Source organism: Labeo rohita, chromosome 8 (assembly GCF_022985175.1).
Source record: "Labeo rohita strain BAU-BD-2019 chromosome 8, IGBB_LRoh.1.0, whole genome shotgun sequence".
NCBI lineage: Eukaryota > Metazoa > Chordata > Actinopteri > Cypriniformes > Cyprinidae > Labeo > Labeo rohita.
Window position 1 is genome coordinate 13,976,359 of NC_066876.1, and position 16,458 is coordinate 13,992,816.

General features: G+C 37.0%; 1 long non-coding RNA gene across 1 annotated transcript in view; it reads left to right on the forward strand.

The window, feature by feature from the left end:
* The window catches only part of LOC127169113 (uncharacterized), a 49,252-nt gene extending 35,024 nt beyond the window's left edge, over positions 1 to 14,228 (forward strand). The window contains exon 3 of the long non-coding RNA XR_007828198.1: positions 13,444 to 14,228. This is a non-coding gene — a long non-coding RNA (uncharacterized LOC127169113). The remainder of the gene's footprint in view (positions 1 to 13,443) is intronic.
* The last annotated feature ends 2,230 nt before the right edge of the window (positions 14,229 to 16,458 follow it).

A 16,458-nucleotide genomic window follows, 5' to 3' on the forward strand; every position in this document is an offset into this window, starting at 1 on the left:
TAACAAGAGTCAATAGTGACCACATCAGTCAAGATTCCGAAAGGACAAAAACATTTTGGATATTGAGGGTTTAAAATATTGTCTGTAAGCTCGCTAGAAAACTACACAATGAATGCAAACTATTATTAAAAGTGTTATTTTTTTCAGTGGACCCCAATTTAAACCCCTGTTCTGAATATATACCATAGCTTTATTAGAGCAACAGACCAAAATATAAGTCATTATTCACCTAATAATCTTGTTCTCCCCTGGAGCTACAGATTTAGCATCCAGATTTAAAAAAAAAATGGCAAGTCACGTTCGGCTACTACACACACAAGAGTCATCATCAGACTGGAGATCAGAGCGATACATTACAAGGCGGCCTTGTGTGTGAATTCAGCCGGCAGTCACGGCAAGCTCATATTTACTGTCCACTGTGGTACACATTTCACAACGGCCCATTCTAAAGATAGGACGCTGTTTATGGCGCCTTTAAAAAGGCTGAATATGGAGCAAGTTAGCTGAACCTTAGCGTACAAATGATGTGTGCGCTCACTTAAATAAAATCACGCCGGCCCCAGGAGACTGCACTGAAAATCAATCAACAGCCGGCCGTCCCACCATACAATATAACTACATATTACACTGATGTGATAGCGCAGCATTCGTATTGACTGTTAGACAGGCTCCAAACTCAAAACACACAGAACAGGGCCTTTGCTGACAGAGACTCTTCAGAAAAGTGCACAACATATATTCACTTTAAAAATAGCACCATAAAAAAAAAACTACATGTCACAGGACAGGGACAATAATTGAATATACCAGACTGGATTCAGCTGAAGCCCTGTCCAGCAGTGCATTGAGAAGCTGACAATAATGAGCTCTCTACACAGAACAGGAGAGAGGATGAACCCAGGGAGAGAGGAAGGGAGGGCCGCACTGGTCTGGACCCTTGACGGGAGATTGTATGAGGACCCTCGGTCGTAAATAAGAGCCCCTGATGGTGTGGGCTCAGCGGACGTGAAGCATGAGATTGAAAACCAAAGGCATGGGACACAGAGAGAGAGAGACTGCTGTACTGAGCACTGCATAACTCTGCTGACAATCACTGGCTTGTCACTGACTCTCACGCACAGATACAAAACCTGCACGCCGCCTCAAACTAAGGATTTCAAAATATATATATATATACATGCTTATTATGAGAGTAGTGTTAGAACAATAAAAAAAATCTAAGTTAATTAATCTGAAAAGTGCTGTTAACAATAAAAAAAGTTTTTTTTTTTTTTTTTTTTAAATGGAAACACACTATGAAAACATGGATGAATATTGTTTTACAACCTGCAAACTACATGTTCAAGTTGGAAAGAGAAAAATATATAACTCAATTTTTGATATATTTTTTAGTTTGATTTTCGTGCTGTTACAACAAATACAGTATACTGTATTAAAAAAATAAGAAATGTAAACCTCAAAACAGGTTTCTGAATAATACCTAAATTAAATAGCTAAGATAAAAGACATTTAAATGAACTATAAGAAAAAAAATATATATTATCTGTAAATACTTTGCATTAAATGTGGATCTGTCTAGTTACTAGTAAAGTTAGATTTATAAACCAGGGAAGTATTTTTAAATAAATACAATTCTTTCGAAGGGTGCTTTTCAAAATAAATACTCAAAGAGTAGCTTTTACAACTCAATTTTTTAAATCACAAACATCTAAATTAAATAGCTAAGATAATAGACATTTAAATAAATTAAAAGAAACACAACATTAAAATATTATCTTTAAATACTTTGCATTAAATGTGCCTCCTTTGTCTACTCACTAGTAGTGTTAGATTTATATACCAGGGAAGCATTTTTAAATAACTACAATTCTTTCGAAGGGTGCTTTTCACAATAAATACTCGAAAAGTAGCTTTTTACAACTTAATATTAATATACTAGTTTTTAGTTTTCATTTTTACTTTTACAATATAGATAGTTTGTAACAGTAAGAAAAAATGAAAACTACACAAACTACATTAACATAAACTCGCATTTGCGTTTTGTCATTAAATGCTAAATTTGCATCTTTGCATTATTTGCATTTTAGCCATTGCATGCTAAAACTGTTTATTATATATAATTTAATAATAAAATGTACTTTATATTAGTGCCTTTTTAGTCAGCTTGTCTGTGTATTCCAGACAAACTGTTAAGTCTGTGTATTGCTTGGCAACACGCTAGGCTTTTTGACTTTTCATTTGCAGGTATGCATTAAATTTGACCGTGGACCACAAAATCAGTCATAAGGGTCTTTTTATTTGAAAGCTGAGTAAATAAGCTTTCCATTGATGTATGGTTTGTTAGGATAGGGCAGTATTTGGCCGAGATAACGTATATTTGAAAATCTGGAATCTGAGGGTGCAGAAAAATCTAAATATTTAGAAAATCACCTTTAAAGTTGTCCAAATGGAGTTATTCCCAATTCATATTACTAATCAAAAATGAAGTTTTAATATATATACGGTAGTAAATTTACTAAATGTCTTCATGAAACATGATCTTTACTTAATATCCTAATGATTGAAATCAAATGAATTTTGACCCATACAATGTATTGTTAGCTATTGCTACAAATACACCCGGGCTGGTTTTGTGGTCCAGGGTCACAAATAACATAACTGTGTCTAAAAAGTAAGTTTCTCCATAAGCTCACAAACAATTTTTCACAGCGCAGGTCCTGTTAATGACCTTGTCTCTCATGTGTGTCCACCCACAAATGAAAGACAAAAAGAACAAGGAACATAACCAAATCATGTAAATTAAAAATATATTTCAAAACATGGCCTCTAAGTGAATCACAATTACATGAACAGACATAATCAGATTCATCTGCCGCTATCATTATTTCAGCCAGGCTTCGTGCGATTGGCTACCCCCACCCACACCCCTACCCCTCCCCGCTTTAGGTTCCTTTCCGTCACTTGAGACGAGTCTCTCGGCCAGGATGCCAGCTGTTAGCCTGGGCTAAAATGTGTTTTAAGTGCTGCTGCAGGCTGGTAATGCGCCGTGCAGCCTGCCAGGCCGCAGGCCTCTGAAGGCAAATGAGAGAATCAGTGGTTAAAAAGCAGGCCTTCACTTGGGCCCGGGCCAGAATTTAATCTACTGCATGGAGCCGTGGCATTGCCCGGGGGGTACGGGCTGAGATTTGTCTTTGCTCTCTGTCTCTTCCCTCCTTCCCTTCATCCTTCTGAAAATCTTTTCGCTGGAGCTCCATGTTGCCGAGTGCCTATGGGCCCTGGCACAGAGATGCATCCTACTTTGAGTCAATTAGCGATTCGAATTAAAGAGAAGCACAAAAAGCCTTCAAAGTGAATTAGCTAAAACAAGCAATTTGGGTTGGTCGCTGAGTAATGTAGGACTCTCACTCATTACAGTGTGCCACCAAATGGTGAAATCTTTTTTTCATCATGTGCTTTACATTAAATTTACATTTTTGTCTGTGCACCAATTAAAGGGTTAACAGCAAGCTGTTTACCCAAACTCCCTCAGGAGTTACTCAAGGACACAGGCAAACATCACCTGAGACCACATTCTGTCAAAACAATAGAGCAAAAACAACCAGCCAAATGCTTTCCATGCTTATTTAGAACAGAATGTAGGGTTAGGAACCCGAGAACCAGCTCTTATTCAGAACTATTTTGGAATCATATTTCGGAATCATTAATGTTCTTGTATGTGAACTCTTCTGCTAATGCAGGCTGGATGCTACACAAAAAAAGTGTTACATGTATCTCTATTATGGCAAAACAAAATTTCCTGATAATTTACTCACCCCAATGCCATCCAAGATGTTCATATCTTTCTTTGTTGAGTCGAAAAGAAATTAAGGTTTTTCCAGGATTTTTCTCCATATAGTGGACTTCAGTGGTTATCAATGTGTTGAGGGTCCAAATTGCAGTTTCAATGCAGCTTCAAAGGACTCAGCTGAGTAATAAGGGCCTTATCTAGGAAAACGAAGGTCATTTTCTAAAAAAAAAATTTAATTATATACATTTTAACCACAAATGTTCATTTTGCACTAGCTTGAATTCACACATTACATAGTCATGTTTGAAAGTTGCTTTTAGACTTTTGTTTACAAAGCAAATGTGCGAAGAAAGTCAAACGCCCTTCAAGGTAAAACAACGATGTTGGACAATTTTGAAGTTGGAGGAGAAAATGAGAACAACGTGATTATGTAATGCATGGAGTTGTAGATGTGCATCGCAGAGCTAGTGCAACACAAGTATTTGTGGTTGAGATGTACATCAATTATTTTGTTTTTGTTTTTTTGGAAAATGACAGATCGTTTCACTAGATAAGACCCTTGTTCCTCTTTGAGGAATAGAGATCTTTGAAGCTGCATTGAAACTGCAATTTGGACCTTCAACACATCGATCACCATTGAAGTCCACTATATAGAAAAAAATCCTGAAATGTTTTTTGACTGAAGAAAGGAAGACATGAACATCTTGAATGACATGGGGATGAGTAAATTATCAGGAAATTTTTATTCTGGAAATCAACTAATACTTTAAGGAACCAGAACCATCATTCGGAAGCAGATTTGTTAAATTCCTTACAATTCCCATCCGTGACAGATTTATATGGAGTTGTTGATAAATTATCAGAATCTAAACATCATTTTTTTTCTTAAATAATGAAACCCATCTTGACTCAATGTGTTTGCATGTGCACAAACCACAGTTTAACCTCAAAGACCTGAATCAGGGTCTGTGTTCCCGTGTTTTCCATTTCCTTACTTCTTTGAAAAATAAGCCAATTCCCTCAACAAAAATGCATTTGGTTTGGCAATTTGTTTTGTTCTTCAACTTTACTGGATAAACTGGACTTGGGTAGGATCAGTCGGTGATAAATCGTGTCCATTAAGCTTGGATCCTGTGCACCTTAAAGTAAAACACATAGCAAAAAAGAAGGAGATCATTAGGAAAATGAGGAGAGACCTGAACTGTGTTTGTGAGAGTCGGAGATAAATGATAGCATCTCACTCTGGTCCATTATGGATTCTATTTATACAGCCGTCCTCAGAGGAACAACGCTGGTCCACAGCCTCATGTAGAATTAGGTTACCAGCGTGTTGGGAGACTCTTCTCAGCAATAAATAAAAATGGATTGAAACAACGCAGTTGCAATGTTCATCATTTTGGTGACATTTTTACTTATGCCTTTAGCATTTACCTATTACGTTTACTATGCTATATAGTGGTATAGAAGTGGCTTAAGTTGTTGGAAATGTTTTTATAGAACAGGACAAATAGAAGAAACCATCTGAATTAAACACCTTCATAGCACAGAGCGATCATGTTTTAGAGGACACACCAGAGGTAGTACTGTTTCACTAGATACCCTAAATGAGAAAAGACAGTAGTAGTGAAGATTTTGAATAGAGTTTAAAATAATTTTTAAATAAAGCAAAAATGCATTTGAACTACAGACAGTGATCATACATTTGTAGAAAATTGCAGTTTTTGACAAAATAATTACACTGATAATTTTGCAATCAACTATCTCTTTTTTATCTTACAGTAATTTATCAATCAACTTATAGGAAAAAAAAGTCATACGAGTTGAGTGATGACAAACTGTTCAGTTTCAAGCAAATGATCTGCCAAAAGTGTCACTCATTTCAGACAAACGCTTAATTGTTGAAGCATGAAATGAAAATTCATCTTAACTATTTTCTAAATGCATCTTTTAAAGGGATAGTTGGCCCAAAAATGAAAATTCTGTCATTAATTACTCACCCTCATGTCGTTCCAAACCCGTAAGACCTTTGTTCATCTTCGGTACACAAATTAAGATATTTTTGATGAAGTCTGAGAGCTTTCTGACCCAGCAACGCAACTACCATGTTCAAGGCCCAGAAAGGTAGTAAGGACATTGTTAAAATGGTCCATTTGGTATCAGTGGTTCAATCGTAATTTTATGAAGCTACAAAGCTATGTAATGCTATGTACGAAGCTACATAATGTTACAAAACTGCCTTGTGTTGCTGTCTATGCAGGGTCAGAAAGCTCTCGAATTTTATCAAAAATATCTTAATTTGTGCTCCAAAGATGAACAAAGATCTTACGGGTTTGGAATGACTTAAGGGTGAGTAATTAATTACAGAATTTTCATTTTTTTGTGAATTATCTATTTAATATTGTATGGAGATTTTGACTTCTCTATCTGTACTTCTACCTTCAAGCAATTAATTAGATCCACCTCCATTCAGTCAACAACTGACTGATAGAATGAAGTAGGGACCTTACTTTTTTCTTCTCCAAAATTCTGTTGTACTCAGATACATCACATTACAGAAGATCTATCACTACTTCTGACTTTAAAGGGACAAAAAATAAAAATGCTTTTGTTCACCCAAAAAATGAAAATTCCATAATTATCATTTAATCCCAAATGACCTTCCACATGACTTTTTTTTTTTTTTTTTTTTTTTTTTTTTTTGTAAACTAAAAGCTAAGATGTTATGGAGGATGTAGTTTTCTATACAGTGAAAGTGTACAGAGACCAGGGGCTGTCAAGCTCTAAAAATGCCAATAAAGCAGTTCCATATGACCCCTACACAATATCCCAGTCTTCTGAGGTCATATGATAGCTTTGTGTAAGTAACAGACTAAAATTGCTGTTATTAACTTTAACATTTTCCCTCAACTGTAGTTCATTTGAAAATTTGCATATTCAAATGTGGTACATCTTGTTTGGTTGCAGCAGTGTTAATTTTGACAGCAAATTTTAATTTAGCCATAGTCTTTTGACTAAAACGCCATTTAGTTTTAGTCATCTGAATTGTTTTAGTTTTAGTCTAGCTTTCGTTGACTAAATATAAGATTTTAGTCGACTAAATCTACAGTAGATTTATGCTAAAATCTAATGGGTTTATTTACAGTGTAATGAATTTATTAGGCATTTCTCTAAAATGACCAAACTCATTGTAGGTTTGATATTAAGGTTTTATCATGAAAGACACAGATTTAACTGCTGACACTGACGTGCCTTTATATTGAAATTAAATGAAACCATGTCAGAAACATGGTCTTCTTTTCAAATGACTATAGTTATATTGACTAATTATGCATTCTTTATAACAACTTGTTTACCACATCCTTCATTCTTTCAAGCACACTGTAAAAAATAAAAAACACAATTTGTTGAGTCAGCTTAAAATAATTTGTTACCCTGCTGCCTTAAAATTTTAAGTTTAGTCAACTTGAAATGTTAAATTGTACTAAGTAACAACTTAGATATTTGTGTTTGCTAAACTTAACAGATGGGTAAGTAACCCAGCTGCCTTAAAGTTTTAAGTTGATTCAACTCAAATATCTATTCAAAATTTATTTGATTCAAATCAAGTAAAAGTTGTCACTTAGTATAATTTAACATTTCAGGTTGAATAAACTTTTTTTTGAGTTGACTGAACTTAACATTTTAAGGCAGCCAGGTTACAAATTATTCTAAGTTGACTCAACAAATTATTTTTTACAGTGCAGACAGATTTATTTATAGAAATAAATTTAGATTAATCTTTATTAGGGCTACTTAAGTGACTCAGTCAAGAGCAGTGAGTGATTTTCTGTCTGAACACTGTCCGATATTCTCCCAACTGTTTACGTTCACCTAAGACGTAACCGAGTGTGTTTACGTGAATACTCGTCAAAACGGACAATTCGACATAATTTTGTGTATATTTCTCTGTTCATGAGACATGAAAGAGTACTCGTGCGCTGTGCAATGAGAGGCGCTGCTTCAGAACACCGGACCGAATTGAGTTCTCTTTTGTGTCATCAAATTTATGTCTGACATTTTTTAATGTTTTATGAGACGTGCAGCAAATGTATGCCAGATTATGTCCCACCCAACAGATCAATTAGCTATGATACAGTTCAGCTGTACGTATCTAACCTCCTAACCACTAAGCAGATTCATTCAGAAGAAATCTCTTCCCAAATCGTCCCTCCCTAACATTTTCATCTAATTTTTATTTGTTGGCGAAAATGTCAGTAGATTTTTGGCATTGATTTTGTCATTTAAATCAAGTTTTTGTTGGGTTATCGTCTCATTTTCGTTGGTGAAAAAATGTTGTTGATGAAAATTATGATGAAAATTATTCGTCAACGAAATTGACACTGGGTTGTGGGACATAAGAACCAATGATGTTGGCATTTTAGGCTGCGTTCCACTTTTTTATGCTCCAGTGAGAAGTAACGAATGCAGATGTGCAGAGGAGAGAGCGAAACAAAACACCGGGCATGGATTAGAAGTATAAAAAATGAGGATTTGTAAAGAAAAATGTTGGTGGATTTTGATATAAGCCAAGAGGAGACCTTGTTTTTTCTTTGCTGTAAATAAAACTTGGTTATCACAAGACTAATGAATGCGAATGTGAACACAACAGTTAGCGGAAGCTATAGATTACGGTTTATAAAGTTTTAAATATGAATAATTTTCTTACACAAATGCATCGGCTTAAAAATGAGATTTCATAAAGCATCATAAAGGTCTGTCCATATAAACTTCCCTTGTCCACTTCTAAAGCATGTTTAAGACAAGGGTGCCTAAAAACAACCATAGATGTCAAACCTGGCCTGGTGATTTTTATGCATTTTATTTGAATAAACGTGAATGAGATTTCACATCCCGTCACCTCATGCACTCTAAAGTATGTTTAAGACAACAACCTTCCTTGTTCTTCCTTTCTGGATGACATAGTGATCCGGGCTCTGATAGGTCCCCTTGTCACAGTCCCGGTGCTCTGACGCAGGTTAACCTCGCTCGCTCTGCAAATGAGAATTTGACTGACAGTGCGGCGTAGGGGAGTGATGGTGAAAAGAGGATGGCTGGTGTTCCCCGGTTTGTCCAGGCAGCCGCTCCCCCACCTTCAGGAGGAAGAGGAAGCGAAGGAGCATAAAAGATTGCCCCCTGTATTTTTTCATTAGACTTTCCTTTTGTTACCGGATACATAAATCGGCACTGGCACAATGCAATATGTATGGTGCTGCTCCACCTGCGGACGCGAGGTAATGGCTGCCATGTCGCAGGAGTCAGGGATGATAAGTGAACCGCGGTGAATGTTAATGATAGTGATCATTCTGGTCTGCTCCACCTCTCCATCTTCCCTCTCAGGCCCCGTGTGTCACCACCCGTGTGGCAGGGTTCAAGGGAGTAAAACGAAAACAAACGCTCAAGGTAAAGAAAGAAAGGAGTATAGGAACCAGGGTTGGCATGGATGGATAGGAACAACTATGGCACGTAAGCAGAATGAGTCCTTTAAATAATAATAGTGACCTGTGAGTTTAGTGTTTAAAGCAATAAAAAAGAATCATATTTATTCATCAGGAGGTTTACATTTACTCTCTGACTTTTCTACGATAAACTCAACAGAAAAAAAAAGAATAAATAAATATAGCTGCAAGCAGCAATTATGGGGCCAAGCACTAGGCAAGCAAGGCAGCAAGCATCAGAGCAACTGAGGCAATGAGTAAATGAAGCACTCTTATCAAATCGATGTGGTATGTTCAGTGTGAGGTGACAATGACACACACAAAGTTTGGTGTCAGTATGTCAAAGCTTTGCAAAGATAAAGCCTTAGAGACATTTTGGCATAATGGCTCCCATTTGTTGCATTGCTATACAAAAATAGTTTTGTCTATAAACACAAGATCCATAACTTGTTGTCAGCACAGTCTGAAGATGATCTGACTCGATTTTGGTGAAAATCAGACAAACAGTCAAAAAGGAGTTCAAAAAAGGAGGTTTTCAACATAAATCAAAATGGCGAACAGGAAGTTCTACCAATTTTGGCATAGTTGGTTTCGTTGTTCTCTGCATGACCCAAGGAATATACTGAGACGAGTTTCGTTATAATAGGCCAATTTAATCAAATGTTATTAGTATTTTGGCCACAATTTGGCACTTCCTCCAAACTTTTTGAGTACTGTCAGGTAGTGTTGTCACAATACCAAAATTTTGACTTCGATACGATACCTGACTAAAATATCACGATGCTACTACTGAACCGATACTACGAAGAAACATAGAACAACAGGAAAAGTAATTGAATAATAGATGATCCAAATGGAGATCATAGTGTCACACCCCTGAACTCTTTGTATTGGTTTTTCCCTCTTGTGCCCATATATGGTCTTCCTGTTCCTGCCCTCGTTATGTCATTATTGGTTAACCTTGTATCACCTGTCTTAATTAAGTTCATTGTAATCACCTGTCTTTATAAGTTGGTTTCAGTTCAGTGTTTGTCGTCTGGTCTCGTCAATGTGAATGTGAGTTTTTCCCCCCCTCCTGCTGTGGAGTTACACTTTTTTTGGAATTACCTGTGGTTTTCCATTAATTTTCTGGATTCTATTTTAATAATTTCATTACATTTTAATAATCAAAAGCATGTCTAATGAATTTATAAAGGATAATTAGATTTAATAAAGAATTAATTTATTATAGGCTGTTTATTTCTTTTCTTTTCTTTTTTTTTCAGAAATACTTTTACTACAATTAGTGTAATATTTTTATTAGTAGTAGTAGTACTGTCTTTACATTAAGTAATATATTAATATATTTCTGACAGTCAATTTAAACCTTTTATTTTGATGGGTTTAGACCTTTAGGGTCTTCATTATAGAACGATAGTTTTCTGCAAAAGAAACAATAAAATGCTCATGAAGTGACTCTCGACATTATGTTCATGTGTTCATGTACTCATATATTGAGGCAGCAGAGGCTGAAAACTTTGCGAGCGTTACGGCTCTTATTAAAATGATTATAATATTTAAAGTGCTGGTACTAGTAAAATGCAGAATCATATCGTTTTTAAAAGCAGGGTATCGCGATACTTTTTAAGTATTGATATATAGTGCAACGCTACTGTCAGGGCATGGTGCTGAAGACACATACCAATGGCAATGACAATGTGTCCTTAAAATATAGCATTTAACGACAGTTCAAAAGGGCCAGCGACCAAAATGGCTGACGGGGGTATGGTTTGATTTGGCATGCTCCACCGAATCTAAAGAGACCTGTTTAGTGATTTTTGGCCAAACCATTCAGAAGTTATAAGGAAAAATAACCATTTTTCATATCTCCTGACCACTAGATGGCACTGTGCTGAAATACAGGTAACCTCAGGTCATGCTTATTATAATACACACCAAGTTTGGTCTCAATATGCCAAACTGTTGCGGAGATATAGCCTCACATCCATTTTTGCATTTTTTTGCTTTTCGTAGAATTCGTTCATGCATTATTTGAGATCGGTTTGACTAATCAAGTTAAATTCCATAACTTTTTGCCAGCATGGTCTGAAGATGAACTGAGGCAATTTTGGTGAAAATCAGACAAACCATCTAAGACGAGTTCGAAAATGTAGGTTTTACGAACTATTAAAAATAGCGAAAAAACTGAACTTTACGAATAAGTTATTTGCATAAAATGAATGAAACTTTGGACAAGTGGTGGCGCCAGACAGTTTAAGTTAGAGATTTCAAACTTGCTATGGTTAATGTTGAGACTGTCCTCTATCAGTGTGCCAAACTACACAACTTACCTGCAAACGGTTCTATGGGCAGCCATAGACTTAAGAGCGGAAGAAGAAGAAGAAGAACGGATACAATAAATAATTGATGGAACAGATAAAAAAAAATAATGGACAAACACTTGTAAACTGCTTGTCATGAATTAGCATATAAATGGAAATGTAGCTTCTGGACAAAGAATTAAACCAGTCATGTGACTTTGACTTAAAGTGTCCCTATTATGCCATTTTTCAGGTTCCTAATATTGTCTCCTACAATAGTTTTACATGCATGCAAGGGCAAACAACGTTTCTGTTTTCTCAAAACACACATTTAATTATCACCTCATTTTTCAGAGATTCTCAAATGATTCGTTTGAAGCAGTTCAAAGATTCAGTCTCTCTAAACCCCTTGTATCATGAGCCTACTCTGCTCTGATTGGTCAGATGGCCCAGTCTGTTGTGACTGGTCTACTGTGATACGCCCATTGCCATAATTCTGTATTTTGAATGATCGATAGAAAATATAAACATCTATTATTTACCATACATACAGGTTGTGATTCAGTAGAGTCAGCTGGTCCAGATAATCCGGGTACTGAGCCATCTTTTAAGAGCAAGCGTTTTTTTAATCCCGCACCGAACTACACGAGATAGAGAAGCAGTTGTGTTTGAGGCCGGGTCAAGTTGTGCGTGGCCAGCCAACGTAAAACATATAGGTGGGAATTATGCAAATGTGTTACCCTGTGATGTGTAGCTGTCAAAAAAGTAGGATTTTAATGACTCGATTAGGTTGTTCAGAGTCGATTCTTTCTTTTGGACGACAGTAACTTTATTTATTGTGCACTTTCGGCTTTACGACTTTGCAGAATATTTGCATTCACATACAGCTTTGAAATAGCGTAGATGTGCATGTTTGTGCCAAGTTTTAGACATTTATAGCTATCACATGAATTGCCTTTGCTGATGGAAAAGGTCCATAGGACATCTTATGAGATGTAATTTTGTTTAATTTTATTGTAAAGCCTAAAACATTTCCTTTTGAGAACATGCAAAAACAGCAGACGACAATTTGACTTTGTTCCCACTTGTTGTTTTTGTTATATCTGCTCAATGCGTTCTCGAACACAGACGCGCTACAATATGGTTAATTGCATTGCGAGACGCTTATCTTTTTTTTTTTTTTGATTAAGCACATGGGCGGAAGTTGAGAACAGGTGGATACAGACAGATGTTGTAATTTACATTGAGAAACATGCCTGGGGTTCATATCTGGCCATTGTTGTAAATGGCTCTGACAACCTGCACACAAGCTGTGCCTGCCACCAGTTCCAGACACACTAATGAAAGCTGACAATATTTGGACAAATGAAATGAGCTCATCCCTATTATGAAGTATGCACAGATTTGGTGAACATCTTTACTTATGACCCGATTTGGGGTGAGAACTTGCTTGTGGTAGATTCGACTTACAAAAGAAAATGAATGATAGAGGTGGGACGCTTTCCAAATTAATGTTAAGTCAAATGTTAAATAAAGTTTATGGAGCTGAGAGAGAGAGAAAAAAATAATAATGTAGATTATTAAAACACTTTCTTTTCCTCAAATTAACCAAAAATAATTGGATCAGAGTGGCATTGAATTTTAGAGAGGTCAATCACACACTTCCTTTTGAGTATTTCTAATGTTGCAATTAATCATTTTAGAATCATTAATAATGAATTATGTTTCAGTGCAATAACAAAAACAGCCAAAAGGAGTGGAAAAAAACATATCATTTCCTTCTAATTAGTATTTTTCTCAGAAACAGTAGTAGATGAACCTTTAATTAAGCCTTGATGCTTTTCTTCATGTTATTTTGCTCTTGTTTCCTACTTCCTTACAGGCAGTGAATGTGAATGTCGCTTCCATCTGGAGCTCGTGAGCCTTTTGTAGATGCACATCAAGCAGTCGAAATGTGACAGGACTTATAATGGACTCAGAGCAGCAGAATGCCTCCAAAAGCGGCCCACAACGGTGTCTCCGAATTACCCTGCCTCGCCGAAGATGACGATTAGATACGCCGAGGACACTGCAGGTGCTTTCTACCGGTGGCGTTTCCTTATTAGTCAGATGTCACTCAAGCCTGTTTACGATGCCAGGTAGCTGCTTTTGATTTGTTCTGACACAAAACGGCATTATAACATCTCACGAGTCTCCACACACACATGAATACTCAGCTGCGTACACGCACACACGTATAGACTCATCTTCAGCACTGTAACTCCATCCCTCAATTCCACACAGAGCTGGACCAATTATTTTCTGCTGTACCAGCATTTCCAAAGCAGTAAGAGAGAGGGGGAAAAAACAAACAATACACCTCTTGGCGACACACACACAGAAACACACGGCACCCATGTCCTCCCACCCTTCTCTATTACTCAGCCTTCTCCTTGTCTAACTTTGCCAAAGTCTTTGGAAGTAGCCAAATGCGGTCATGCCTGCTTAGCTTCCTGGACTGATTGTGCCAGAGAGGGAAATAAGACACAGATGTATACAAACACAGGGTGGTGCCAGTTGCGAGACAGTTAACAGCTTCATCTCCACCTTCTCTCCCCCTGCAGCCGGGCACAGGTGGGGTATAATTAGGTTCCTCTCTCCACAGTTCAAAGTCAAGCCTTTACCAGTTGTGACAACCGAAAGGAGGCTACATCCCTATGTACTCACCGCTATCCTGCAATTGCTCCCCCCAAAAACTGTTCGAAATGAAAATACGGTCCCAGCTGATGCTGATGGGCACGTCTTGCCTGGCGTCGGCAGCTAACAGTTTGAGTTGGCATGGGTGAGCGGTAAGGGCCAAGTTTTCCCAAACACTCCTTACCCTCGCATTCGCAACCGCCCTGCTGAAGACGGAGTCCCAGGCCTGAGCTTGAGCTGTCAGTTCGGACGTCCTTCACGAGTTGGGCTTTCATCTGGCATTGAGTAGGAGAAGGACCAGAGGGGTTTTTGGTGTAAATCTGAGATTTATTTCCATCAAGTCACATCACATCAGCCAAATGGGCAAACTCAGTGCTAAGAAGAGAAACAAAGAGAGAAATTATTTAGAATGCTTTTGATTGTGGGGACTGGAGCGAGAGGGAAAACAAGACAACACGGTATGCTTGACAACTTCAGACAGACACCAAAACCACAAAGAGGAAAAAAGACAGCCTCATTGCCAAATTCAACACTGCTCTTGTTCAGAATGTGTCCTAAAGCGTGAATGCTTAGAAACCAACACTACAAACCTCACATTGTAATCTGTGTTACCCCATACAACCCACTGTTTTAGTTTACATAGTTACAGAGATTGAAAACAAAAACCACAAAAACACACCAGCTGCGTTAAATTGTTTCTATGAAGTGTATGAACCATAAAAATGTGGCAGAAATTTCCACGTGCTGCAGAAATGTGTGTGCTGCTCTGTTCTGTTCTGTCTGTCTGTTAAATTGACTCTAGGATTGCAATTTGTAATGCCTAGCCAGACTAAAACATACAGTATGTATAAAAAAGTGTAACTGAATGTTTGCGTTAGATACTAGCAAGTAAAACTGGCTACCGATATGCTAAGCTACACTCTAAAAATGCTGGGTTAAAAACAACCCAACTTGGGTTATTTGGCAACCCAGCGCTGGGTTAAATATTGGACAGAACACATGCTGGATTTCTTTAACCCAGCTGGTTGGGTTAAATGTTTTTACCAAACATGCTGGGTTATTTGATTTAAGTCTATTGTTTAAAAATTATTCTGCTGGTTTAAAATGGACTGGAACTTATAAAAAACACACACAGAATTACTAGAGACAACAGCAATAATCAAAAGATAAACATTTATTATTAAGCAAGAACACATGGACAAAATACAAACAAGACAAATTTATTTGGGTGAATACAGCATAGTTTACAATATTACATACATTTAAACTCATTTAAGAAGCATTTTAGACATAAAAAAAATGTAACATTTAAAAGTAGCATTTTAATTTTAGTCTATTCAACAATTCTCTGTACTCACTTTTTACTGAAATAGTGCTATTTTTCATGCCGGTGTGTTGCCGAAACCTGAGCTGGTGAAAGGCTGCTGTTCACCAAGATAACTGCGAACTTCAGACCACTGCCTCGCATTTCACTTGTAGCTGAAAGATGCTGTGACTGACTCCAAAACCTGCCCATAAACAAACAGTACTGACATTAGAGAACATATTTTTTAATATCAAACTAAATTTAACTCTATACTATAACGAATAAAATCCATTTATTTTATGCAAGGTAATTGCCTTACGCAGCTGACTGACATCTTATCCTTACATTGCATTGCATAAAATAGTACAATTTACAGCACAGTAAAGACTTTCATTTTTTAAAATGTATACAAAACTTTATTTTACTGAAAAAGTGCGGCAAATCGGCGGCACTGAAAACCGCTCTTTCAAGTCAAGTCAAGTCAAGTCACCTTTATTTATATACCGCCTTTAACAATACAGAATTGTGACAAGGCGGCTGTACAGTATTAAATAGGAAACAGTACATCAACAATGCCAAAGGCAACAGTAAACACTCACTTTTTAGGTAAAGGTAGTTAATCAAAAACAATAAAATAAAATGCAATATTGTGTTAAGAGAAAGTGTCCCCAACTAAGAGAAAAAAACCTTGGGAGAAACCAGGCTCAGTCGGGAGGCCAGTTCTCCTCTGGCCAAAGTTCCCGTGGTCTTGTGCCGACAGCTGTCTAGGTGATGTGGTCTTCACTGTGGATCCGTCTCTGGGGCTCATCTAGTTGATGTGGACTCCGCTGACATTCAGGGCTGCTTAAAAATATTAAAAATAACCCAATAAAATGACCCAACGGGCTGAACCCAGCATTTTGTTTAAAAAAAACA